Source organism: Pseudophryne corroboree, chromosome 9 (assembly GCF_028390025.1).
Source record: "Pseudophryne corroboree isolate aPseCor3 chromosome 9, aPseCor3.hap2, whole genome shotgun sequence".
NCBI classification, from domain to species: domain Eukaryota; kingdom Metazoa; phylum Chordata; class Amphibia; order Anura; family Myobatrachidae; genus Pseudophryne; species Pseudophryne corroboree.
The window spans coordinates 457,073,517-457,098,342 of NC_086452.1; the positions used below are offsets into that span (position 1 = coordinate 457,073,517).

Sequence of the window (24,826 nt, forward strand, 5' to 3'; positions counted from 1 at the left end):
ACACTCCTGACTTCTACCTATGCCCCTGATACACCCCTGACTGCTCCTTATATTCCTGATACACTCCTGACTTCTACCTATGCCCCTGATACACCCCTGACTGCTCCTTATGTTCCTGATACACCCCTGACTGCTACCTATGTTCCTGATACACCCCTGACTGCTCCTTATGTTCCTGATACACCCCTGACTGCTACCTATGTTCCCGATACACCCCTGACTGCTCCTTATGTTCCTGATACACCCCTGACTGCTCCCTATGTTCCCGATACACCCCTGACTGCTCCTTATGTTCCTGATACACCCCTGACTGCTCCCTATGTCCCTGATACACGCTGGGCTGCTCCCTATGTCCCTGATACACCCCTGACTGCTCCCTTGGGGATCCATTTATCCATAATCATATTTGCAATATAACCTGAGCACGATATTAGCACCCAGGATCGCATTGCAGAATGCGATCATATCAGGTGTATGTATCACTTGGCACAGGCAGGTACAGGGGCTCCAAAAGTAGCCTGTCCCTGCAAAGCACCAAGTGTGGTGCTGGGCTGCTGCACATGCGCTGACAAGGTGACCGCCATGCACAGTAGCCATTTCTGGCAGAGGGATTCTGGGAAACCCTGCCAGAACTACATCCCACAAAGTGTAGTCCATAGGCTACAACGGGCTACCGCAATGAAAAGAGTGGTAAATCTGTCAGCATCGCATCCCCCAAAGAAACCTACAGTATAGGGGATGCGTCTGCGAGTGGCAGTGGAGGGATTGCAACAGTAATATCCCTAATACCCTAATCCCATCCCCGAAACTAACCATAATACCCAAACCACTAAATTATCAGGCGGTGGCTGTGAATCTTGTAAGAGATGCCGTGTCCGAACATTTTCTCCTGAGTGGCTCCGTATTTAGCTGAGTAGTGTGTGTGTGTGGGGGGGGGGGGGGGGGGGGGGAGGGTTGCTGTTGATTTGCCTAGGGTGCTGATAAACCTTGCACCGGCCCTGCATACTTACCTACTCTCCCGCATCCTGCGGGAGGCTCCCGGATCACGGTACATTACCCCGCTGCCCCGGAAAGCTAATTTAAAACCCCGGATTCCCCTGCCCCGCCGCAATGGGGTCTCACCTTATTGCGCAGTGCACCGTGGCCTGGATCTTGGTTTAGTCTCTAGATGCAGTTACTGCCGCCGGCCACCAGGGGGAGAGCAAGTGACAGAGAGGTGTTTATTATAGAACTCCTGTAATGTGATCGGCACCCCCCAGCAGTGAGGACTGTGCTATTACCGTCCCGTCCTCCATATGTCCCTGATCTGTGTTGCTCCTCAGGGGCTGTGGCGGATGCTTTGAATTTGCATCAGGTAGAGCTGATTATTTTACTTATCAGCTTTGTGTGTACTATGTCTGGGAAACTGGGTTTGGGAGTGGGGGTTATGCTGGGCACTTATGAGTATGAGGGAGTGTATGCTGGACACTGTGGGATATGGGGGCTGTAGATACTGTATGCGTGTGGGAGGTATGCTGGACACTGTGTGGGCATTGGGGCCGAATGCTGGGCACTGTGGGTATGGGGTGATGTATGTTGGGCACTGTGTTGGTATGGAGTGGTATATGATTGGGCACTGTGGTTTTGAGGGGTGCATGCTGGGCACTGTGTGGGTATGAGGGACACTGTGTGGGTATGGAGAATGCATGCTGGGCACTGTGTGGGTATGAGGGACACTGCGTGGGTATGGGGAATGCATGCTGGGCACTGTGTGGGTATGAGGGACACTGCGTGGGTATGGGTAATGCATGCTGGGCACTGTGTGGGTATGGGGAATGCATTACCGTCCCGTCCTCCATATGTCCCTGATCTGTGTTGCTCCTCAGGGGCTGTGGCGGATGCTTTGAATTTGCATCAGGTAGAGCTGATTATTTTACTTATCAGCTTTGTGTGTACTATGTCTGGGAAACTGGGTTTGGGAGTGGGGGGTTATGCTGGGCACTTATGAGTATGAGGGAGTGTATGCTGGACACTGTGGGATATGGGGGCTGTAGATACTGTATGCGTGTGGGAGGTATGCTGGACACTGTGTGGGCATTGGGGCCGAATGCTGGGCACTGTGGGTATGGGGTGATGTATGTTGGGCACTGTGTTGGTATGGAGTGGTATATGATTGGGCACTGTGGTTTTGAGGGGTGCATGCTGGGCACTGTGTGGGTATGAGGGACACTGTGTGGGTATGGAGAATGCATGCTGGGCACTGTGTGGGTATGAGGGACACTGCGTGGGTATGGGGAATGCATGCTGGGCACTGTGTGGGTATGAGGGACACTGCGTGGGTATGGGTAATGCATGCTGGGCACTGCGTGGGTATGGGGAATGCATGCTGGGCACTGTGTGGGTATGAGGGACACTGCGTGGGTATGGAGAATGCATGCTGGGCACTGTGTGGGTATGAGGGACACTGCGTGGGTATGGGGAATGCATGCTGGGCACTGTGTGGGTATGAGGGACACTGCGTGGGTATGGGGAATGCATGCTGGGCACTGTGTGGGTATGAGGGACACTGCGTGGGTATGGGGAATGCATGCTGGGCACTGTGTGGGTATGAGGGACACTGCGTGGGTATGGGGAATGCATGCTGGGCACTGTGTGGGTACGAGGGACACTGCGTGGGTATGGGGAATGCATGCTGGGCACTGTGTGGGTACGAGGGACACTGCGTGGGTATGGGGAATGCATGCTGGGCACTGTGTGGGTATGAGGGACACTGCGTGGGTATGAGGGACACTGCGTGGGTATGGGGAATGCATGCTGGGCACTGTGTGGGTATGAGGGACACTGCGTGGGTATGGGGAATGCATGCTGGGCACTGTGTGGGTACGAGGGACACTGCGTGGGTATGGGGAATGCATGCTGGGCACTGTGTGGGTATGAGGGACACTGCGTGGGTATGAGGGACACTGCGTGGGTATGGGGAATGCATGCTGGGCACTGTGTGGGTATGAGGGACACTGCGTGGGTATGGGGAATGCATGCTGGGCACTGTGTGGGTATGAGGGACACTGCGTGGGTATGGGGAATGCATGCTGGGCACTGTGGGTATGAGGGACACTGCGTGGGTATGGGGAATGCATGCTGGGCACTGTGTGGGTACGAGGGACACTGCGTGGGTATGGGGAATGCATGCTGGGCACTGTGTGGGTATGAGGGACACTGCGTGGGTATGAGGGACACTGCGTGGGTATGGGGAATGCATGCTGGGCACTGTGTGGGTATGAGGGACACTGCGTGGGTATGGGGAAACCACGTATTAAAATATCCGATCCAATTTGTCTCTATAATTATGCGGTTGCTAATGTAATTTATTGCCAATATATCTAGCAAGTGGCAGCAGCCACGTCTACATCTTAGTACTATAGTTTTCACCTGCCACTGCAGTACAACCTCGAGTGGCAATAGATACGCCCTTGGGTGGAGTTAGACTCATCCCTTTGGGCAGAGCATGAACCCCCCCCCCCCACCTTCCTCAATGGAGCGCCGCGCAACTCTTCTAACTTCATATATTCTCCCTGAAACTAGTTTTCAAAAGTAGGCAAGTATGCCCTGCATGTAAAGTATGGGAGGGTGCAAATTTATATTTTGCAGTAGGGCGCCGAACACCCTAGCACCGGCCCTGTGTGTAGCTATCCTAAGATAGAAAAGCAAATTTATCGTATGGCATCGATGTAAAATAATGTTTTGGATCCACTCTCCAGGCATAACCAATCAATGGCTGAGGTAGAAATAGCTCCAGCTTTCCAGATTTACAGTAATTAGACAGACATCTTTATTAGCAATTGGTAATTAGAACCACTCCTTGTATCATCATTAGAACTTGCCTTAGCACTCAGCAGATGCAGGGCTGTTTACCTTCTATAAAATCCTGAATAAACAGCCCGGGAAGCACCTGGAACTGAGCTCTCCTCTCTGCTCCTGAGATAATTTATTGCCTCATATTATCACCACTTACAAACCATCTGCACTCAGCACTTCCCGCAGCTACAGAGATAATGCAGCGCTCCAATCTGTAAAGCCTGGGAAATGCTGGACGATATTAGAAAGTGATTAGCCCAAGATGATATTTATAGGCACATGGGGAACGTAGAAGGCAATACTATGGCTCCCTAGACCTTCTGACAAAAAGTAAGCAAAAAAAAAAAGCAAGTAACTTAACATCTGGAATAAACCATGCAGTAATGTAAGGGGTTTTGGCAGAATAAAGGTAAATTGCATTAGTCAGCTATGGGTTCTGTGTGGGGCAGGAGGGATCCGCCCACACAGGTAAGGAAAGGCAGGTGTGTGAACACCTAATGGCTGCAGAGTGGAGTCAGTCTGGGGAAGACTGCTGCAGTCATGTCAGGCTGTGGCCAAGTGAGTTTGGGAAAGCCAGTCAGTCTGCAGTGGGACCGAAGAAGAGCTCAGTGTGCTAGGAAGCCATTAGGGACCAGGAGGTCAGTGTCTAAAACTGTAGGAGACAGGAAAGACCACCAAACGCTAAGACCGTGGCAGCCAAGCCAAGCCAGGCTGAAGCCTGGGGATATACCTGCAAGCAGCAGATAAGACTTTGGGGGCGGGATGTACTAAAGCAAAAATGCGGTAAAACCCCCGAAAACTGTGTTTTCGGCGTCCAGGGTATCGCCATCTCTGGATGGCAATACCCTATAGAAGCCTATGGGCTTCTTTTTTTTCGCTAACCGCCGCAACCCACCGACACCGCCGCAGGTGCCGACCCCCTTCCCCCCCCCGGCTTACCTTCCTCCAGGCTGCCCTGGACCCGGAAGGTAGTCTCCTCCTCCCCCTAGCAACGCAGCCGGAGGTACTTCCGGCTGCAGGGGGGAGGAGGAGGCGCCGGGGGCAGCCTGTTGCTGCTTTCCAGGCGTCTAGCCAGTGTGGGGACCCCTGGGAGGTGACGGAGACCCCCCGCAGACCACCTAACAGGTATCGCGGGGGGCCTCCGTCACCGCATCGCGATGTTGATCGCATATGTTAGTACATATGCGATCAACATCGCTGCGGTAACCGTTAATACATCCCGCCCTGAGACTTTGTGATGCAGACTAGCTGCCCAAGTATACTGTATGAGGAGCAGTGGTGCAAGTAGAAAAAATGTCTTATAGGTACTGTGTGCGTGTGCCAAAAAATGGGTGTGGCCAAATGCAATATGGGGCGTGGCCAATGGAAATGGGGGCGTGATGCCCCACAGTGCCAGATACACATTGCCCCACAGTGCCAGATACACATTGCCCCACAATGCCAGATACACAAATGCCCCAGAGTGCCAGATATACATTGCCCCACAGTGCCAGATACACAAATGCCCCAGAGTGCCAGATATACATTGCCCCACAGTGCCAGATACACATTGTCCCACAGTGCCAGATACACAAATGCCCCAGAGTGCCAGATATACATTGCCCCACAGTGCCAGATATACATTGCCCCACAATGCCAGATACACAAATGCCCCGAGTGCCAAATACACAAATGCCCCCACAGTGCCAGATATGCATTGCCCCTTAATGCCAGATACAGAAATGCCCCCACAGTGCCAGATATGCCCCTAGTGCCAGATATGCCGCCAGTGCCAGATACAGAAATGCCCCCAGTGCCAGATACACATGTCCCCACAGTGCCAGATGTGCCGCCAGTGCCAGATACAGAAATGCCCCCAGTGCCAGATACACATGTCCCCACAGTGCCAGATATGCCCCCAGTGCCAGATATGCTCCCAGTGCCAGATACAGAGATGCCCCAGTGCCAGATATGCCCCCAGTGCCAGATACAGAAATGCCCCCAGTGCCAGATACACATGACCCCGCAGTGCCAGATATGCCCCCAGTGCCAGGTACACATGTCCTCCTGCCCCTCAGTCTCCGGCGGCGTGTGTGGGCATCTACCTTCAATTAGGCGCTGATCCGTGAGCCAATCAAAGCTCGCTGTCCGGCAGCCAATCAGGAGCCTTGGCTGCCGGTCCGCAAGCTCTGATTGGCTCACGGCCGGCGCCGAATTGAAGGTAGACACTGAGGGGTAGGAGAGGCGCACGCTGCGCTCTCCTCCCCTCACCGCAGCAGCGCGGTGAGCAGCAGCGGAGGGAGGGAGCTGCGGCACTGCGGCTAAATTCTTAAGGGTACGCCGTACCCGTGCGTACCCGCCAACTTGCACCGCTGATGAGGAGCAAACAAGTCAGTTAGTGCCCTTAATGGGGGCTAGGCTGTTTGTTTTTTTCATTTCATTTATTCTGCCAGTAATGTATTACTTTCATTTGTTTACCTGAAAAGCTGTGTTTGGATCCTGATTAAGCACCTACACGCAATTTAGACACTCATCCTCACACCCTATACAATTACTGGACCAATTTGCCAATAATTGGGTGATTAGCCTGATTTATCGTACAGTGTGTATGAACAATCGTTTAGGCGTTTCACCAATAAAGCAGAAAAATCATGGTCACAAGCACGCACCTTCAATTATCCAATTGGTGATCCAAGATGAAAAAATCTCCCGAAATTGTGCAATGTGAGGGCATTCTCGATAAACTGACCAAATTTTACATGTTTTTCCAAGACTGCGTCACCCTACTTGTTGGCGGACTTATGCAAATTCTGTGTGGCGTGGCAGGAAATGGGTGACTTTTAAAAGCAAATCACAGTGTGTAGCTCAGATGTTGGTGCCTTCAATTTGCCGAAAAATCGGTCCGATTGTTGGGATGAGCAAATATATCAGACAGTAATGTACATCTCTCTGCACATGTTACATCTATCCCACCTGCAGTGCAACCTGGTTTTGCAGTGTAAGGAGTTAGAGGGACATGTACTAAGCAGTGATAAAAGTAAAGAAGTGAGCCAGTGGGGAAGTTGCCCATGGCAACCAATCAGCATTGACGTAACATTTCTAATTTGCATACTGTAAAAGTATACAGAGCAGCTGATTGGTTGCCATGGGCAACTTCTCCACTGGCTCACTTCTCCACTTTTATCACTGCTTAGTACATCTCCCCCTTAGTGTCTGCTGATCACACTGATCATGTGGAAACGTTCCTCCCTCTAGCAAGTGTCCCGCCATGTTTCTAGGTGCCAGGCCCGGCCCAATACAATTTATTTTTTCATCCACACCCATGAGGTCACAGAGCGGGCCCCCGATGATGAACAGGCCCCATAGAGAGCTGGCTAACAAGCAGTACATCAGTGTTAGCCTATCCGGTGACACTTCATAGCGCTGTATCAGTGACAATAAATGTGACACTGTGTGCTTGTCACCTGCTGGCGGAGGAACACCTGCGTCCGAGGTGTACGGGTGTCGTATGGAAGATCTACAGTGTCCAGTTAGACTGTCAATAGGTCAGCATGCATTAGGTCGGCAAATACAAAAGGTCAACACGGTCTAAAGTCAGACAGGCGAAAGATAGTTGGTAATGTCGACCGGTATAAAAGGGTGACGATAATGGTAGACACACAAATGGTCAACACAAATGGTCAACAATTTTTGGGGGGTGAAATCCAGAATGTTACATGACATCATATGTGACCACCAGCAGTGGAATTGTGTAGCCTCGCGGGCACGCTTTGCTGGCAACGCTTCGGCCAAGGCGGCTCGCTCCGACCTAGATAACGTTGCCCTGTTCCTTGGAACCCAGTTGCTGATAACTTTGAATACAGGCATACAATTCTGAATCAGCCCCTAAGTATTCTTAATTCGGCCCTGTGGGTCAGTCAGCTTGTTTAATGAGACCATGGGCCGTTTGTGCTCCACCCCTGCGTCAGAGAATGTATCGTCTCCCTGGTTACAGGTAAGTAATTCCATTCGGCACATATAAGTCACCCTGTCATGTAATATAAGTAGCTCGCAGTCCTAGTACAGCAGCGAGCGGAGACGTGTTGTCAGGGAGTTATGGATAGAAGCTCCCTACTCCCGTATTCATCCAAATTAGGGAGACACGAGGTCAAGCCGGTCAAATGTGGCAGAGAGAGCACTGTCTATTGCAACTCAGAAATAGGCTGAAGGGGCTTCGGGGAGCACTCTGTTTCACTTATTGGGGTCCAGAACCAGTAATGTATCATCCTAATGGTTTCTTCAGTTAGCTGGGTATTGTTAGTGACATAGCTGTCGCTTGACAATCTCCCTGGGCGCCAATTCTCCCAGATAATACAGCAATGTAAGCGGCCAACGCTGGATGTGCTACGCCTATTATTTTAACCATGCTACTTAACTATACAAAGGCACTGTTCCCTCTAAGCTGTGCATTCTGGAAATGTGTGTCCTACTGCACTAGTGAGGAGATATCTGCTGTGCATGGTTACACTGAACTGCCGATTCTCACTGCAGCATATGAAAGTGGAGGTGCCGTTAGAATAATGTTTTTCTAAGGAGCGCAGCTTAGAGAGAACATAGGCTATGGTCATACCTCCCAACACTGGGGAGGACGGACTCAGTACTTTCGTGCACATGTGACCTCATGACACAGTCCAAGTCCTGATGGGGGGCGGTGACAGGGCGTCAACGCCGTGCTTTGTGGGCGCCAACGCACCATTTGGGGGGCACAGTCTGGACAACGCAGGTGTGTCCAGACCGTTTGCAGGGCGGGCCACAACGGCTGCGTGACATCATACGCGGCAGATGCAACACAAAAGATGGCGGCCCTCCGTCAGGTAGGGGGCTACCCTTATCATGTGAGCACTCTGCTGCTTAGCGAAGCGCCCGCATGTTAATGGGGGGGACGACCCTGCATGCCAGGCAGACTTGCGTAGTGCTGGGCGTCCCCCCGCATGTCAGTGTAATCGCACAACTACAACGGATGCTGAATTAGGCCCAATGTGCGCATCACCCATTCACAGAGTGTCCCCCTCCGACCTTTCACCACCTGCGGAACACTGCGGCCCGCATATGGGACCGTGCCTGAAAGGTGGGACTGTCCCGCTGAAATCAGGACGGTTGGGAGATATTCTACAACTGCTCTGTAAAATGAGTGACTCTCATCGCTGGAGTACAATCTGCGGATGGTTTGTCCAGGTGCAAAGCTGATTTCTTTAGTTTGCTCCGTTCTGTACTCAGAACCAGCCCCACATTGCGTAAATACTAACCTCAACCAAAATAATGAAGATATTCCTTATCTAAATCTCCTGATTTCTTATTAAAATAGTGAGCTTTCTTTTTAATACAAGTTTGATTATAATAAGAAAATGTACAGATACAAATGCATTTTAATAGCGGGCTGAAGATGTGTGATGCACACGAAAATAACAAGGGACGGAGGACTGCGCTAATATGCCTCACCTGATAGGTTTAAGCTGCTATGGAGGAGAAATGAGGATTTCCACTATCCTCACAGTTGTGCAAAAGAAAAGAATGTCTCCCAGCGCTAACGTTGTCAGGTGTATGCGCTATAATTTATAGTAGTGTTTACTCATAGAGATATACATATAACTCTAGCAACAATATATTTTCAAATTAAGAATAATATTTTATTTCCCTAGCACAAAACAAAAATATTAAAAGATGGACCATATAAGAGGGACCCTCACTGGTTCCAATAAAATCAGGTGTTCAGAATAAAACAGTTACTAGTGAATCCTAATACCGGTATACTACATACAGACAAAACAATCACATACAACAATAAACATAAAAGACCAGTGATACACTAAATAGCGATTTATTCACTGGATGAGTATTTGTAATCCTCAGGTAAGTATAGGTCGGTGTAAAGGGGATCCGGTCTGAAGATCGACAGTGTCTAGGTCGACAATGTCTAGGTCGACCACTATAGGTCGACAGTCACTAGGTCGACATGGATAGAAGGTCGACAGGGTTTCTAGGTCGACATGTGCTAGGTCGACAGGTCTAAAGGTCGACATGAGTTTTTCACATTTTTTTGGGGGGGGGGGGGGATTTTTTCATACTTAACGATCCACGTGGACTACGATTGGAACGGTAAAGTGTGCCGAGCGAAGGGGTAGCGTAGCGAAGGCACCATGCCCGAAGCATGGCGAGTGAAGCGAGCCATGCGAGGGGACGCGGTGCACTAATTTGGGATCCCGGTCACTCTATGAAGAAAACGACACAAAAAAAAATGTTTATCCTCATGTCGACCTTTAGACCTGTCGACCTAGCACATGTCGACCTAGAAACCCTGTCGACCTTCCATCCATGTCGACCTAGTGACTGTCGACCTATAGTGGTCGACCTAAACATTGTCGACCTAGATACTGTCGATAAAACGAACCACACCCGGTGTAAAGGTGTGGAAATAGGTACTGCAGAGTAGTCACCTATTAAACAGGGAATTTGCCCATCAGATGTCCTGGTTAATACGAGCCAAAGCGTAGTCCTTCCGGTGTATGCAGGGGCGTCGGAATGGGGGGGGGGGGCAAGGGGGCAGCTCGCTCCCCCCAAACATAAGAGAGGCGCCGATTCTGGGGGGTCATTCCGAGTTGTTCGCTCGTTATTTTTTTCTCGCAACGGAGCGATTAGTCGCTAATGCGCATGCGCAATGTCCGCAGTGCGACTGCGCCAAGTAAATTTGCTATGCAGTTAGGTATTTTACTCACGGCATTACGAGGTTTTTTCTTCGTTCTGGTGATCGGAGTGTGATTGACAGGAAGTGGGTGTTTCTGGGCGGAAACTGGCCGTTTTATGGGTGTGTGCGAAAAAACGCTACCGTTTCTGGGAAAAACGCGGGAGTGGCTGGAGAAACGGAGGAGTGTCTGGGCGAACGCTGGGTGTGTTTGTGACGTCAAACCAGGAACGACAAGCACTGAACTGATCGCACTGGCAGAGTAAGTCTCGAGCTACTCAGAAACTGCACAGAGAAGTCTTTTCGCAATATTGCGAATCTTTCGTTCGCAATTTTGATAAGCTAAGATTCACTCCCAGTAGGCGGCGGCTTAGCGTGTGCAATGCTGCTAAAAGCAGCTTGCGAGCGAACAACTCGGAATGACCCCCCTGGTGCAGAAGAGCGGCTAGGTGAAGTACCGCTGCCGCACTCAGTCAGTGCGTGCCCGACCATAACATTAACCTACGGGAACACTGCTTCCTCTGCTAGACTCGTCGGTGCAGGTATGCGGCTGCCATGGCCCCGTACTGCCTTCTGTCAAAGTCGGAAAAATATCATGCTACACGTTGCCATATATTCACCTCATGCGCGTGCCTGCTGCACGTGCACATTCTCTCCCGTGCGTGCGGATACTCGCAGCTGCGTGATGGCGCCTCCTCGGCCATGCGCTCGAGCGCGTGGTATGTGCATTTACGGTAGAGTTTGTGTGCGTCTAGCGGGCGACTCAATCGTTAAATAATAAAACCAAATAGTATGTTTTATAGATAATGTTCCCCTTAATAATGACTGTAAGTTTGTTTAATGTAAAGGGTCGCTGGACAGAGGAATTCCTCTTTGCATGGTACGAAGGGTCAGACAGGGTTTGAGCAGCTGTGTCTGGTACCTAACTAAAGAACATTTTATTAGAAACAATCCGGTGCTGGTTAGGTAAAGATTAATCGCTCCTGCGTATAGTTATGGCCATTAGTATTTTCTGGACATTTACTATATTTGCGATTCATTATCCATGCGGCGGGAATCTTCAGATTCCCTCCCACCTGAGCAGTTTGATATAGTCACATCCCACCTGTTCAAACTAACCTATGACCTTTTGTTATGATGCGAGGAGACATTCCTGTGTCCAATGAACAATGCGATTGTAGGTCCCTTTGTAGTGTACTGTACGCAGTGTATATAAGATCAGCCAGCCTGGGCAGCTCACTCACTCTCCACAAACGGTTTTCATCTTGACTAACTTGGAGCTGGTACCAGAAGCTGCGCAGCGATCGTTCCCAGTGTGTGTAAGTTATTCTCTGTAACCATTCTAAATCTCTGTTTGTATTTGCTATATTCTCTCTCTCTCTGTTATTGTATAAGATTGTGACGATATTGTATATTTATGTGTAGTTAGCCTGCTTAGATATTGATGTTAGCCTGTAGTGTATGAACTGTTAACTGTTTTAACTTTTACATAGCTAGATATTGTTAGTAAAGGTGTTGGAACCTTAGCAAGGTATTGTGTGTTTATTCCATTGCTGAGAGTATTCAGAGTGTCTCGATCGCTCAAGAGGCTTTCATACAATAGAGGTTAATTAGCATTGCATTGTGCTCACATTACAAAACCAAGGTTTACAGTACAATCTCAGTCTTTCACTGTGTTGCATACAAGGTTTACTGAGTGTCATCCCGTGAGCGTCTGCGCCGCTCGTGTTCTCCTCGTGGTCACGAGCGTACGCTACGCTAGTAGCGTAGCAAGTTGTGAGCGAGCGTGTCGCATGTGCGTCTCGATCACGGCCGAGCGTATGCTACGCTAAGTGAGTACCCTTACGGTACCCCATACGCCAATCGCGTACTGAGTCTCTTACCCATTTATAGTGAATGTTATAAGATAAATATTTAGCTTTGTCAATTGGGGGCAAGTCCGGTCCATCTCATATCCGCAGTCAGGCAAAAATGCGCAGACTTTATCTATCAGCAAAGGGAGGTAAGGTAGTATCTTGTAGTGCTGATCAGATGAGAGTCTGCGTCTGATTCTGTTGGCTTGTAGGGATGCTGGTGGAATCCGAGGAAGGTAGGAACATTAAGCTATTGTCTTTGTAAATCTGGTTTTCATTTCTATTTGGTGCCAACTGCACATGCAGATTGGATGGCTTGTCTGTTTAAATAGGTTTAAAAGTATTTTCTCTATCGTCCTTGTGGATGCTGGGGTTCCTGAAAGGACCATGGGGAATAGCGGCTCCGCAGGAGACAGGGCACAAAAAGTAAAGCTTTCCGATCAGGTGGTGTGCACTGGCTCCTCCCCCCATGACCCTCCTCCAGACTCCAGTTAGATTTTTGTGCCCGGCCGAGAAGGGTGCAATCTAGGTGGCTCTCCTAAAGAGCTGCTTAGAGAAAGTTTAGCTTAGGTTTTTTATTTTACAGTGAGTCCTGCTGGCAACAGGATCACTGCAACGAGGGACTTAGGGGAGAAGGAGTGAACTCACCTGCGTGCAGGATGGATTGGCTTCTTGGCTACTGGACATCAGCTCCAGAGGGACGATCACAGGTACAGCCTGGATGGTCACCGGAGCCGCGCCGCCGGCCCCCTTGCAGATGCTGAAGTAAGAAGAGGTCCAGAATCGGCGGCTGAAGACTCCTGCAGTCTTCTAAAGGTAGCGCACAGCACTGCAGCTGTGCGCCATTTTCCTCTCAGCACACTTCACACGGCAGTCACTGAGGGTGCAGGGCGCTGGGAGGGGGGCGCCCTGGGAGGCAAATGAAAACCTTTTTTGGCGAAAAATACCTCACATATAGCCCCCAGAGGCTATATGGAGATATTTAACCCCTGCCAAGATTCACTAAATAGCGGGAGACGAGCCCGCCGAAAAAGGGGCGGGGCCTATCTCCTCAGCACACAGCGCCATTTTCTCTCACAGAAAGCCTGGAGAGAAGGCTCCCAGGCTCTCCCCTGCACTGCACTACAGAAACAGGGTTAAAACAGAGAGGGGGGGCACTGATTTTGGCGATATTGAGATATATATAAAGATGCTATAAGGGAAAACACTTATATAAGGTTGTCCCTATATAATTATAGCGTTTTTGGTGTGTGCTGGCAAACTCTCCCTCTGTCTCCCCAAAGGGCTAGTGTGGGTCCTGTCCTCTGTCAGAGCATTCCCGGTGTGTGTGCTGTGTGTCGGTACGTGTGTGTCGACATGTATGAGGACGATGTTGGTGAGGAGGCGGAAAAATTGCCTGTAATGGTGATGTCACTCTCTAGGGAGTCGACACCGGAATGGATGGCTTATTTAGGGAATTACGTGAGAATGTCAACACGCTGCAAGGTCGGTTGACGACGTGAGACGGCCGACAAACTATTAGTACCGGTCCAGGCGTCTCAGAAACACCGTCAGGGGCGTTAAAAACGCCCATTTACCTCAGTCGGTCGACACAGACACAGACACGGACACTGAATCCAGTGTCGACGGTGAATAAACAAACGTATTTCTCATTAGGGCCACACGTTAAGGGCAATGAAGGAGGTGTTGCATATTTCTGATACTACAAGTACCACAAAAAAGGGTATTATGTGGGAGTGAAAAAACTACCTGTAGTTTTTCCTGAATCAGATAAAATAAAATGAAGTGTGTGATGATGCGTGGGGTTACCCCGATAGCAAATATTGGCGTTATACCCTTTCCCGCCAGAAATTAGGGCGCGTTGGGAAACACCCCTTAGGGTGATAAGGCGCTCACACGCTTATCAAGTGGCGTTACCGTCTCCAGATACGGCCGCCCTCAAGGAGCCAGCTGATAGGAAGCTGGAAAGATATCCTAAAAAGTATATACACACATACGGTGGTTATACTGCGACCAGCGATCGCCATCAGCCTGGAGATGCAGTGCTGGGTTGGCTTGGTCGGATTCCCTGACTGAAAATATTTTATTCATATAGAGCATTTAATAGGATGCATTCTATATATATGTACGTGAGATGCACAGAGGGATATTTGCTCTCTGGCATCAAGATAAGTACGTTGTCCATATCACCCAGAAGATGTCATGGACACGACAGTGGTCAGGTGATACAGATCCCATACGGCACATGGAAGTATTGCCGTATAAAGGGAAGGAGTTAGTTGGGGTCGGTCCATCGGACCTGGGGACCACGGCAACAGCTGGGAAATCCAACCTTTTTACCCCAAGTTACATCTCAGCTGAAAAAGACACCGTCTTTTCAGCCTCAATCCTTCCTTTCCCATGAGGGCATGCAGGCAAAAGGCCAGTCATATCTGCCCAGACATAGAGGTAAGGGAAGTAGACTGCAGCAGGCAGCCCCTTCCCAGGAAAAGAAGCCCTCCACCGCGTCTGCCAAGTCCTCAGCATGACGCTGGGGCCATGCAAGCGGACTCAAGGTGGGGGGGTAGTCTCAAGAGTCTCAGCGCGCAGTGGGATCACTCGCAGGTTGACCCCTAGATAGTACAAGTATTATCCCAGGGGTACAGATTGGAGAGTCGAGACATCTTCTCCTCGCAGGTTTCTGAAGTCTGCTTTACCAACGGCTCCCTCCGACAGGGAGGCAGCATTGGAAACAATTCACAAGCTGTATATCCAGCAGGTGATAATCAAAGTACCCCTCCTACAACAAGGAAAAGGGTATTATTTTTCCACACTATATTGTGGTACTGAAGCCAGACGGCTTGGTGAGACATAGTCTAAACTGAAATCTTTGAACACTTACATAAAAGGTTCAAATCGAGATGGAGTCACTCAGAGCAGTGATAGCGAACCGGAAAAAAGGGGACTATATGGTGTCCCTGGACATCAAGGATTACCTCCATGTCCAAATTTGCCCTTCTCAACAAGGGTACCTCTGGTTCGTGGTACAGAACTGTCAATATCAGTTTCAGACGATGCCGTTTGAATTATCCACGGCACCCCGGGCCTTTTACCAAGGTAATGGCCGAAAAGATGTTTCTTCAAAGAAAAAAGGCATCTAAATTATCCCTTACTTGGACGATATCCTGAAAAGGGCAAGTTCCAGAGAACAGTTGGAGGTCGGAAGAGCACTATCTAAAGTAGTTCTACGACAGCACGACTGGATTCTAAATATTCCAAGAATCGCAGCTGTTTTCCGACGATACGTCTGCTGTTCCTAGGAATGATTCTGGGCATAGTCCAGAAAAAGGTGTTCCTCCGGGAGGAAAAAGCCAAGGAGTTATTCGACCTAGTCAGAAACCTCCTAAAACCAGGCCAAGTATCAGTGCATCAATGCACAGGAGTCCTGGGAAAAATTGTGGCTTCTTACGAAGCGATTCCATTCGGCAGATCTCAGGGGATTTGCTGGACGAATGGTCCGGATCGCATTTTCAGATGCATCAGCGGATAATCCTGTCTCCAAGGACAAGGGTGTCTCTTCTGTGGGGGCTGCAGAGTGCTCATCTTTTAGAGGGCAGCACACTCAGCATTCAGGACTGTGTTCTGGGGACCACGGATACCAGCCTGAGAGGCTGGGGAGTAGTCACACAGGGAAAAAATTTCCAAGGAAGTGTGGTCAAGTCTGGAGACTTCTCTCCACATGAATATACTGGAGCTAAGGGCAATTTACAATGCTCTGAGCCTAGGAAGACTCCTGCTTCAAAGTCAACCGGTGCTGATCCAGTAGGACATCATCATGGCGGTCGCCCACGTTATCAGACGGGGCGACACAAGAAGCAGGAGGGCAATGACAGCAAGGATTCTTCGCTGGGCGGAAAATCATGTGATAACACTGTCAGCAGTGTTCATTCCGGGAGTGGGCAACTGGGAAGATTTCCTCAGCATAAATGAATTCCACCCGGAAAAGTGGAAACTTAATCTGGAAGTTTCCACATGATTGTAAACCGTTGGGAAAGACCAAAGGTGGTTATGATGGCGTCCCACCTGAAGCGCCAGGTCAAGAGACACTCAGGCAATAGCTGGGACGCTCTGGTAACACCGTCGGTGTACCAGTCGGTGTATGTGTTCCATCCTCTGCTTTTCATACCCAATGTATTGAAAATGATAGGAAGGAGAGGAGTAAGAACTATACTCGTGGCTCCGGTTTGGCCAAGAAGGACTTGGTTCCCGGAACTTCAAGAGATACTAAGAAGGGTCTTGATTCGGCAAGAACCGTGTCTGTTCCGGGACTTACCGCAGCTGCGTTGACGCCAAGGCGGGTGAACGCCGGATCCTAAGGGAAAGAGGCATTCCGGAAGAGGTCATCCCTACCCTGGTCAGAGCCAGGAAGGAGGTGACCGCACAACATTATCACCATTTAGGTGAAAATATGTGCCAGGGTGTGAGTCCAAGAAGGCTCCACGGAAGAATTTCAACTAGGTTAATTTCTACATTTCCTGCAAACAGGAGTGTCTATGGGTCTCAAATTGGGTTCATTAAGGTTCAAATTTCGGCCTGTTGATTTTCTTCCAGAAAGAAATTGGCTTCAGTTCCTGAAGTCCAGAAGTTGTTAAGGGAGTACTGCATATACAGCCCCTTTGATGTCTCCAGTGGCACTGGGCGATCTCAACGTAGTTTTGGGATTCCTAAAAAATCACATTGGTTTAAACAACTCAAATCTGTGGATTTGATATATCTCACATGGAAAATGACCATGCTGTTGGTCCTGGCCTCGGCCAGGCGAGTGTCAGAATTGGCGGCTTTATCTCACAAAGCCATATCTGATTGTCCATTCGGACAGAGCAAAGCTGCGGACTCGTCCCCAGTTTCTCCTTAAGGTGGTGTCAGCGTTTCACCTGAACCAGCTTATTGTGGTACCTGCGGCTACTAGGGACTTGGAGGACTCCAAGTTGCTGGATGTTATCAGGGCCCTGAAAATATAGTTTCCAGGTTGGCTGGAGTCAGGAAATCTGACTTGCTGTTTATCCTGTATGCACCCAACAATGCTGGGTGCTTCTGCTTCTAAGCAGTCGATTGCTCGTGGGATTGGTAGCACAATTCAACTTGCACATTCTGTGGCAGGCCTGCCACAGTCTAAATCTGTTAAGGCCCATTCCACAAGGAAGGTGGGCTCATCTTGGGCGGCTGCCCGAGGGGTCTCGGCATTACAACTTTGCCGAGCAGCTACGTGGTCGGGGGAGAACACGTTTGTAAAATTCTACAAATTTGATACCCTGACAAAAGAGGACCTGGAGTTCTCTCATTCGGTGCTGCAGAGTCATCCGCACTCTCCCGCCCGTTTGGGAGCTTTGGTATAATCCCCATGGTCCTTTCAGGAACCCCAGCATCCACAAGGACGATAGAGAAAATAAGAATTTACTTACCGATAATTCTATTTCTCGGAGTCCGTAGTGGATGCTGGGCGCCCATCCCAAGTGCGGATTATCTGCAATACTTGTACATAGTTATTGCTAACTAAATCGGGTTATTGTTGTTGTGAGCCATCTTTTCAGAGGCTCCGCTGTTATCATACTGTTAACTGGGTTCAGATCACAGGTTGTACAGTGTGATTGGTGTGGCTGGTATGAGTCTTACCCGGGATTCAAAATTCCTCCCTTATTGTGTACGCTCGTCCGGGCACAGTACCTAACTGGAGTCTGGAGGAGGGTCATGGGGGGAGGAGCCAGTGCACACCACCTGATCGGAAAGCTTTACTTTTTGTGCCCTGTCTCCTGCGGAGCCGCTATTCCCCATGGTCCTTTCAGGAACCCCAGCATCCACTACGGACTCCGAGAAATAGAATTATCGGTAAGTAAATTCTTATTTTTAATCGCTCTGCATAGCGTGATAGTTTTTACCCAGGCTTAAAAATAACTTCAGGGGCTGGCATGATGATTTTCTTTGTGACAAAAGGAGCCGCATGGTCTGTCCCCCATTTTGTGTAACCCTCATGGAGGTGGAAGGGGGAGGAGCAGCGGCCATTTTGGGAAGGTCAAATTTTTTTTTATTCATAAGCGGCTGATTTTCAGTTGACTCAGGAAATAATCAGCCATCCATTGTCAAAAAAAAAAGAAATCATCATTTAATGAGTTTTTTTTAATGCATTTGTTTAATCCATATCATAGTCAATCATAAGTGGTTCAGATAGAGTTTAATATAAGTTAATAGTAAAAGGAATATTTGATTTAGGAAATACACAAATAAAACAAAGTTGTGGGTTTATTTATTTTTTTTTCTCTCTTTCTCTCTTCAAGAGCTTTAACTCTGCTACTTGTAAGATGGGCCATTGAAGTGCAAATTAGCCTGTATAACTGGGTTTTGGGTTTTTTTTTCTCTCCCAGCAGTGAAAGAAATCGCCTTTACAGAGTTAGTTAAAAAGCACATTCATATGCAAATTAGAAGCACTGAATAAAGTCTCACATAAGTAATAGTGATTAGTACATATATGTAATATCTATATGCGTGTGCTTACATCAATGTATGTTATTAGATTAATTTAGAATTGCATGTTCATTTGTGTAAGTTTCACATCTCACTTTCCTGTTTGCCATTTCATAATTGATAACGTGCTAAGAAAGATTTGTTGCTATTGATAGTTAAAAAGTAAAAATAATACGTTAAGGAAGTAATTTGTAAAACACGCACACGGCTTGCCTAAGATACAAGGAACTTCTGTGTGGTGTTCAGTAGATGATTACAGTTAAAGGTCATTTACATTGATAAACGTGTTAGTTGTGTTACTGTGGACATACCTGGCTTACGTACACGTGTCTCTAACAAGGGGCAGAACGAGTGTACGCGACGCAAGGGCCGACGCACGGAGCGTAATTATGCAACGGAGCTCTGGGTACGCCCACATAATACAAATCACACGATAGTATTGTTTTAAGTAGGCAATAAGGAGGAAACGCGATAATAGCGCAAATCAGTCTCAGTGTCCAAAATTTTAAGCTAATAGATCCTTCTCTAGTTGCAACTCCTCTGGATTAGCCTGCGATACTGAATGAAAGGGATTTCTGCGCAGAAACGAAAGTAAAGAGTATATGAGGTGAAAGAGTGTGTGTATATATATATATATAAGTTTCTAATTTTTGGGGTTGAACCACAGGAAATCATCGAGTTCTCGTGAGGTACATACGTGTAAGTGACTGCACGGTGGCTTGGGAGGCATCCCTTGTTAAACATTTAAAAAAAAATAGCATTAGAGTATAGCAGACCAGGAGGTCTACTGTAGCACAGACCAGGAGGTCCAGAAACAGACCAGGAGGTCTAGGTACAGCAGACTAGGAAGTCCGCTATAGATAAAGAGTAAAGGAGCACAACACCAGGAAGGGTTGGTGCGGTACCCATATAGGCCATTAAGCTCTGGCTGAAGGAATTTGCAGCCACAATTTTCGATTCCACTGGTCGCTCCGCACATAAGATTAGTTGCTTATGTGCAGAACGATTGTACCGCACGTAATTGTGTGCATTAGTTAGTAACTTGACCCAGTACCATTTGCGTACGCTAGAGGGGTCATAAACGCTATTTGTACATTCTAACGTGATTTGTGTAATTTTTATTTTATTTTAAGGGAGGTTCGCTGGTCACTTGGGAACTATCCAACAACCAATAGTTACTGGAAAGGGTTAAGTGCTCTTCGGATCACACCCACATGTTCCAGTAAATAGAGGTTCAGGTCGCAGGGGCCCTAGGTCGAGTACGCCAGCGCTAGGGCAGTGTGTGGGCGTATTGGTCGACGTGGGCGAGTGAGTGGAGTACTCGGTAAACTTCCGCCGCCGGTCTACCCTGGACATCTTGGTTTTTGTAAGGGTTCGCTGAAGACCCTGATTTGAAGGTCAGAGGTAGTGAAAGCAACACCTGCAAAGATGGGGGCCAGTTGTTCAGGTAGGGGGCGATCAACCTCGGTTCGGGTTGACTTAGTAAACCGACCAATCGGGTCGGCAAGGTATGTAATGTGTGAGAAATACGGTTCACACACAGAAGTTTTGTGCGATGAATGGGAAAGAATGACTGTGCACGATGGGGAAAAGTTCCCACGGGTAGGCAGTTTTAGTCCCGAGGTGTTACAAAATCTAAGGAGAAGGATATGTCTCATTAAATCTGCAAAGAGACGGATCAAACATTATGATTATTTACAGTTATGGCAACGGGAAGGTGAGAGACAAGGAGAATTAGCTTACACAGCTGACTCTCACTGTGGTAAGAAAAATATGGCAACAAGAGAGAAGGTGGTTACAGAGAGTGGCACACTGGTGTATGATAAAAATGCACTTAGCAACTGTATTATAGATGATAAGGATAAGTGTAACAAATGTAACAATGATAAAAGTAAAACTGTTAAATGTACAACTGTTAACCCGTGCAAGTTGCACTCCATGTTAAACTTCCCTCAGGATTACCAGCAAGAAAGCGAGCCCAGCACGATGTCGGCACCTTCTCCAGCAGTCATCATACAAGACATCCAGGTGGACGCGACCAAATTGGTAAAGGCAGTAATCAAACCCCCTAACGGAGGGTCAGGTGAGGTCGTGTCCACAGGTACGTACGGTGTTATATATCACGCACAAACAAATGTACCTCATATTGTAGAACCAACACAAGATGATGTAATTGAGTTTAATCCTGTCAGGGTGATCACAGTCCCCAATGGGAAGACTGACGCTCAGGGAACCATTCCCGTCAGGGACAGTGCAATGAGCCGTCCCTGGTCCCGGATGGAATTGAGGTCAATTATGTCTGAATTTCCTGATCCTAGGAAAGATATAGTTGCATGTCAAAGGTTCATTAAAGAACTAGGAAACTCCACAGAACCCACCAACAAAGATTGGCGGACAGTGCTGAGGGCATGTTTGCCCTCCAGTGTCGACCCTGCGAAATTCATTACTGATTGTAAATTAGACACAGAAGTACCTCAAACGGAGGAACACAATCAGGAATGTATTAAGCAGATCAATCGACAGTTAGGAGTATATTTCCCAGCCGTTGTCGAGTGGAACAAAATCTTCTCCATGAGACAAAACGAAGGGGAAAGTACTTCTAATTATTTCCATCGGGCATTGCAGGACATGACTAGGTATACAGGTATAGAAAACATCGAAACAAGTGCACCGCACAGAGAAGTAGCAGTATTTGTGTTAATAAATGGTTTAAAGGAAGTATTGAGAACAAGGGTACAGACCACCAACCCAAACTGGAGAAATATCTCGGTGGCTGCATTAAGAAAGTCCGCTGTTGGGCATGAGCAAAACATCAGCAAGCATAGGGAAAAACAGAGAAGTAAGAAGCCTCAGATCCCTGTGGGTAAGTCAAAGGTGATATAGGAAGAAGTTTGGGCCGCACCTGTAATATGTAGTCGGGAAAGGTGATCATTAGGACTGATAGTAAGCCTGAGGTTACAGTTAATGAAATTGGGAGGTCAGTTCCTTGTAGACACAGGAACGGCAGGGTAAACGTTGTAATTTATCTGTAAATGTTTCTTTTCCCCATCTCTGACGTTCATCGGCAGAACTCAAACATCACATAGCTACTTGGTCTTTGCAGAAGTCTACCTAACCCCAGTGTGACCTACCGACATCGGTGTGTCCTGGCCAGGCATAAAAGGGTGAGGTGTGGAAATACTGGTGGGGAGGGGACTGCGCAAAGATACCAATGGATGTGTTGGTGTGACAGCCTGATGGTGAACAGAAGATCTGACAATGTTTTTTTTGTTTGTTGTTTAATGTAAAATGTGATGAATTGTTCTCTCTCTCGTTTGTTTTTTTTTCCTCTTCTCTCTCTCGTGTTCTCATGCTTTAAAGATGGTATGTCACACATCAGTTAGACAAATGGTAATGCAAGATTTTTGCTCCTTACAGAGAGATCGCTGATTTGGAAGGAATATTGTATCTCCGGAGTGTTCGTTTGGAAGACTGAGAGACAGCACCTTTGAGATGACAGCAGAGCAAGAAGAACAACCAGACTAGAGGACAAAAGACATCGTAACATTTTTCTTTCCCCTCAAAGTATTTTTTTGTACCCCCATTACAAATTTCTCTTTCTCCTCCTGTAAGATGGACTCGCCCCAAGAGACTGCAGTCCGTGTTTTCCTGTTGACCATGATGTTGACCAGAGCAGTCTGTTTCGGTGAGAGTACCATGGAGGTCGAGAAAGGATCGGGAATGGGTTCTGATGACCAGGATGCAGGCGTAGATTTCCAAGAACAACATAATCACCGAGTAAAGGCGAGTATCAGAAAACGATCTGGTAGCATTGACAATAGAAGGAATTGTGAAGGATTGTTAGCTGAAGAGAACTGCATCTGTAGGCATTGTGACAATATAGTTGAGGATGGGTGCATCAAGAAATGTCAGTCCAGTTTTAATGTCCACATGGACCGGCATCCATTGAGTGACTATCACTCCTTAGTGGGTAAAGTGTTAAATCAGACAGACTGTTGGGTATGCTCTCAAGTACCTCAAGGTCATAGCAAATCAGGACTAGTACCATTCCCTTTAACTGTAGGAGAGGTACTTGGGCTAAGTGGTGGGAGGCCGGTGGACAAGAGGTTTATTACCTCTAGTCCTCCTAGTTTGAAGCTCCACCAATATCATGTGGATAGGTCCTTAGTGTGCTTTAACATTTCCAATCCCCGAAAGCCGGGAAATTGGGAAGTGTCATGGAGTAATCAAACCATGACCTTTTCATACAGACCCGATAGAATGCCCATAGACACAGAACTTATACGCCAGATAGCCGACCATGGAAAATATTTCCGGTATAGGTATACTCTAGGAAGTAGGACCATGCGAGTTGGAGAAGTATCACCAGGATACTGTGCACATATCATACAACCTGATACGTGTACTAGACAGATGGGAGAGTTAGGGTTAGGAGAGTTCACATGGAAAGTTTGTAACATGGTTATGTCATACTCAGTCCCATATGTTCTCCTCGATGATGCATATTTCATATGCGGGAGGAAGGCGTATAAGTGGCTTGCCCCAAACTCAGAGGGATTGTGTTACATTGGAAAAGTACTGCCTGAAGTAATGACTGTAACCCATAACAAAATGAAAGATATTCACCGCAGTGCCCAAGCTCCTTATACTCATACTCATTACGAGCACGTCGTTAAACGGCACCTGATAGAGAGGACAGAGCATTCAGCCTCTGATCTGATCCATGAATCCACCGGGATTCAATTCCTACTCGCGTTAGATATCACTCGTACCGCCAGAGGAGTGATAAATTATAAATATATATCTGCGCTTGCAAATTTATTAGACAATATCACCGAAATGTATGACGACACATTCAGGTACACGGGGAAAGAGTTACAAGCCTACAAAACAGAACTGGTTCAGCATAGGATGATTCTCAATTACCTCACAGCTGTGACAGGCGGGTATTGTGTTACCCTAGCAACTCAATATGGAATAAAGTGCTGCACGTACATTACAAACAGCACGGAGGACCCAGCCGAGGTCATAGACCAAAAGATGGATGACATTTTACAATTAAAGTGGGAGTTTCGAAGGAAACACAATCTCACACTCGCTGCTGTGGGTAATGAGCTGACCAGTTGGGTGTCATGGTTGAACCCACGAAATTGGTTCTCGGGCTTAGGAGAATGGGCCCAAGGTATTATTATGGATGTAGAGAAATTTTTTGTGTGTATTCTGGGAGTCGTCATATTGGTCGGACTGATATTTAGATGCGTTCGAGGCTTTAACGAAGTGTAAAGGTAGTACTAGAGTGATGAGCCTGAGGAGTGAGGACACTGTACTAACAACAACTAATCCGATTTATGACCCAACGATAGAGACAATGTTGTGATGAAAATGTGATTCCACGGTCCGTTTCTTTCACCCGTTTCTCCTTTGTTTTCCTCCAAGGTACAAAGACATCCGCTTGGAAGAAGAATTTGACAAACCTCTTTTATACAGACCATTGATGAACTATGCTACAAGCCCCAATTTCCCTAGTGACTTTAAATTTTACGATAGCCCAAACATTTGAGTGACTAACTTTCTGGACAATGGAAAAACTTTTGCCGTCATTTATAGCAAAAGCATCAGGAGACTACAGTCAACATGTACATCGAGACAAGACTTCAGACAAGACCTCAATCGGTAAATGTATATTAAACTCACATAGTTTATGACTGCATTTACCATAATTGCTTCTTATCTTCATTTCTACAACCTTCAGGTAATGACACACATAGTCAATAGGGAATATAGGCACAGATATCAGCACTCACATATCCCCCCATTCATGTATCATCAACTAAAATGTGCTCCCCCATTTTGTTACAACCAAAAGCCGAAAAGAGCTCGGTAAAGTTTGACAGCCCATCCACAGACCCGTAATACGGGATAAGAAGGAATTCAAATGTATACT

General features: G+C 47.7%; 1 long non-coding RNA gene across 1 annotated transcript in view; it reads left to right on the top strand.

Moving 5' to 3' along the window:
* The first annotated feature begins 1,818 nt into the window (after nucleotides 1–1,818).
* LOC134957138 (uncharacterized) overlaps nucleotides 1,819–24,826 on the top strand; it is a 52,867-nt gene continuing 29,859 nt past the window's right edge. Inside the window, exon 1 of the long non-coding RNA XR_010186491.1 lies at nucleotides 1,819–1,897. This is a non-coding gene — a long non-coding RNA (uncharacterized LOC134957138). The remainder of the gene's footprint in view (nucleotides 1,898–24,826) is intronic.